This window comes from Myotis davidii, unplaced genomic scaffold (assembly GCF_000327345.1).
Source record: "Myotis davidii unplaced genomic scaffold, ASM32734v1 scaffold163, whole genome shotgun sequence".
Lineage (NCBI taxonomy): Eukaryota > Metazoa > Chordata > Mammalia > Chiroptera > Vespertilionidae > Myotis > Myotis davidii.
Genome location: NW_006295056.1, coordinates 1,543,377 through 1,547,343, shown reverse-complemented (window position 1 = coordinate 1,547,343; position 3,967 = coordinate 1,543,377). Strand labels below are relative to the sequence as shown.

Below are 3,967 nucleotides of genomic sequence, written 5' to 3'. Positions count from 1 at the left end.
TAGGGAAAGGCACTGGGAGAGATTTTAGGGGAGGTCCCAGGGGAAGGTCTTAATAGAATATTCAGCAGCTTTCCAGGTGTGTCCTTTTACTCTTGTCTGTCTAACTGCCTACCACAGTAGCATGAAATTGACCATGGTCAGAATATTTACACAATGAAATTCAGGAAATGCTATTCATCCAGGCTTATGTTGCTACTCTTTAATCAGCATCTTTCTGCTGATCTGATCCTGAAGCTGTGGAGAGTAGACTGTGACAACACTGGGGTAAATGTCTGTTAAGTTATTTAAAAGTATAAATCACAGTACTTCTAGAGCTGATGATTCTGATGGAAATTTATTTCTTAAAAAAATTAACTTTATACAAATCAGTTTAGTGTAAGTCTGCATTTAATTTTAATTTTATACAGTGGAATTTTAGTGTTTCCTCTGACATTTTCTATAAGTTGTGAAGGCTGTACTAACACCAGAAGTGGCATTTTGATTTGTATATAACTAAAATGTAAAACAAAGATGTATATAATTAAAATTTCATTTCTATGAAAATACTGTTTTTTTCTGTTGTATACAATAATCTGAAATTTTAATTTCTGTTTCTAAGACTGTATACATTTTCTTTGCAATGCAGCTGCAGTTTTCCAAACCAGAGACTTTAAACTCTTTGAAGAAATCTAGTAAATATTTGATTTAGTTTATTGCAATGCACATGTGTATGCTTTTATCTTATAGTAATTTGCTGACCAAATCTATTGCCTGTGAGTCAGAAATTATCAGATCACAGTGAGTTTTTGCTAGCCTTTTATTTAATTCTGTGAAGATGCCACAGAGATGGGCTCTGAGGATGGAAGGGGAAGCCAGTTTACCTCTGTAGGGGCGCCTCTTCTTTACTGTGGCTGCTGCGACCAGACTGGGTCCACGGCTGGGCACAGCCATCCTTCAGACCACATGGCACCCCAGACTGTCCCTCACCTCTGCGATAGGTGCTGGGCCAGCTTCTTCTTCTTCTTTTCAAAATATATTCTACTTATTTATTTTTAAAATATTTTTATTGATGTTAGAGAGGATGGGAGAGAGAGAGAGAGAGAGAGAGAGAGAGAGAGAGAGAGAGAGACATCAATGATGAGATAGAATCATTGATCAGCTGCGTCCTGCACACCCCCTACTGGGGATCGAACCGTGATCTCCTGGTTCACAGGTTGATGCTCAGCCACTGGGCCATGTCAGCCAGGTTGGGCCCGATTCTTAAAGTGCAGGTTGACTGCCCTACAACAGATCCCATGGGTGGTGGGGATAAGGTATTTTAATTTTCTTGTTTTTCTAGTTTTCTGTATTTTATTTAACATTTGGTAATAGTTAAATAACTAAACAACAAAAATATTGTTAATATAATTTATGTTATCAGCTCTTTTCCTGAACTTCTGCCTTTGTCACATTGCATTTGTTCCTTTATGTAGGGTGTATCTGAACAGGTATATAAGACTAAAAAGGCATAGTGTAGTAATTTGAAATTGGTTTTGTTAAAATAGCTATTTGCCCTTGATTTATTTTTAGTTGTGTCCTCATTTCTTTCAGGAATCTGGTCCATTTTAATCTGTACAAGTGACTTAATCTGTATGAGCCTCAGAGAGGCACTTTGGTGATAATTTGTGTTAAATTGCTCTGAGTGGACAAAAGGTGTCTTAGAAAGTAGTATTGCTCTAATTATAAACCCTTTAAAAATAATCAGAGACTAAATAACAAGAATTCAATCTAATTTCCTGTTGGGCCCCTTCATTAGTCAAGATGAGTGCTTTACACCTTATGAGAGAAGCAGAAGGGATGATGGGCCGACAGCAATGTAAACACTTTTACAGTATTTTCCTGTAGCACAGAGCAGTATTGGGTCAGAAATGATGGAGCTGCAAAGGATATGTCAAATTTCAAGAAGTATTTACTTACTGGTTTGTCCTTAAAGGGACTTTGAAGTACCTCACTGTTTTTAAGTAAATTAATCCAAACTTCATCATCTGTACTAACTAGAATTGAGATGCCACTGAACTTAGAGGGAAGCTTAATGAACTCTCTGTGCTCAGAAATCTTGAATCCCTGTTAGAGGTTTCCCTTATGTCTTCCTTCCCCTTTCTATTTCTTTTTGGAGTTCCAGCTGTGATCCTTATTCTCTTCTTCCCACTGTCATAGAGAACTCTGATACCATTTCACCTTAAACAAACAAACAAACAATCAAACAAACAAACAACATAGCTCAGATAAGAAGTAGGTGGGCAGAGCGGTGCCTCTTACAAGAGTTAAGGATGATTTGAAGGAGAAAAGTTCTGCTGTCTATAAAAATAAATGATTAAAGTTGCTATTTGAGAGTAAGGCATTGTCTCTAGAAAGGCCTTATTAATTATAGGTAAGGATTGATACATTGGCCTATTGTGACTGCTATCATTTCAGCAAGGACAGCTTCCCTATCCAACTCAGCTGTTAACTTAGAATGTTAGACTTTGCTGCTTGAACTTGAGTCTCGGCTTCTCGCCTTCCTCTCTGAACAACATGAGCTTCAGTATCTGCTCTGGTTTCTCCTCAAACTACTAGACATTGGGCTCCTGCAGTCACTCAGCTACTGGGCCAGGCCAGCCAGCAGCGTGGCCAGCATCTATGCAGATACCTGGGGTTTGGGCTCCCAGATCTCTGTGTCCCACTCCACCAACGTGCAGAGTGGTTGGGGATACAGGGACCTGGCTGTGGGGATGGCTGGGGGTCTGTCAGAGACAGGGGGGCATCCAGAGCTAGAAGGAGACCATACAATGCCTGAATGATGGCCTGGCCTCCTTTCTAGAGAGGGTGAGAAGCCTGGAGGCTGATAATTGGAAACTGGAGATCAAAATTCGGGAACACCTGGACAAGAAGGGACCCCATGTTAGAGACTGGGGGCATTATTTCAAGACCATCAAAAACTCAGATCTTTGCAAGTTCTGTGGACAATGCCTCCATCGTTCTACAGACTGACAAGGCCTGCCTTGATGCTGATGACTTCAGGGTCAAGTATGAGACAGAATTAGCCATGCACCAATCTGTAGAGAGTGACATCAATGGGCTCCGAAAGGTCACTGATGACATCAATATCACTCGGCTGCAGCTTCAGACAGAGATCAAGGCTCTCAAGGAGGAGCTGATCTTCATGAAGAATCACGAGGAGGAAGTAAATGGTCTACAAAACCAGATTGCCAACTCTGAGTTGACTGTGGAGTTGGCTGCCCTCAAATCTCAGGACCTCAGCAAGAACATGGTGGTCATCCAGGCCCAATATGATGAGCTGGCTTGGAAGAGCCGAGAGGAGCTAGACAAGTACTGGTCCCAACAGATTGAGGAGAGCACCACAGTGGTTACCTTGCAGACTGCTGAGATAGGAGCAGCTGAGATAATATGGACCTGAGACATACAGTCCAGTCCTTGGAGATTGACCTGAACTCAATGAGAAATCTGAAGGCCAGCTTGGAAAACAACCTGTGGGAGGTAGAGACCCGCTATGCCATGCAGACAGAGCAGCTCAACAGGATCCTAATGCACCTGGAATCAGAGCTGGCCCAGGAGTAGGAGGCCCTGATGAACATCAAGGTCACACTGGAGGCTGAGAGTGCCACCTACTGCTGCCTGCAAGAAGGAGGTGTGAACTTTAATCATAATGATGCCCTGGACAGCAGCACTGCATGCAACCCATCCAAAAGACCATCACCCGCAAGATTGTGGACACCAAAGTCCTGAGGTGGTAAAGGCAGCAGAAGTGTGGCACCCCTTGGGCAGGAGGCCAAAAAGAAGTTCAGAGATCATTGAGCATTAAAAAAAGAAGTTAGACTTTTATGGTATTAGCCTTACACACACACACACACACACACACACACACACACACACACACACACACACACAATTTGAGCAGCTTTGGTCATCCAGCCCAATACTTAGCACATTATAACATAAGATCTCTCTC

At 42.0% G+C, this 3,967-nt stretch overlaps 1 pseudogene; it reads left to right on the top strand.

Annotated features, from left to right (window-relative positions):
* The first annotated feature begins 2,532 nt into the window (after positions 1-2,532).
* Positions 2,533-3,752, top strand: LOC102758949 (annotated as a pseudogene).
* Positions 3,753-3,967: the final 215 nt, after the last annotated feature.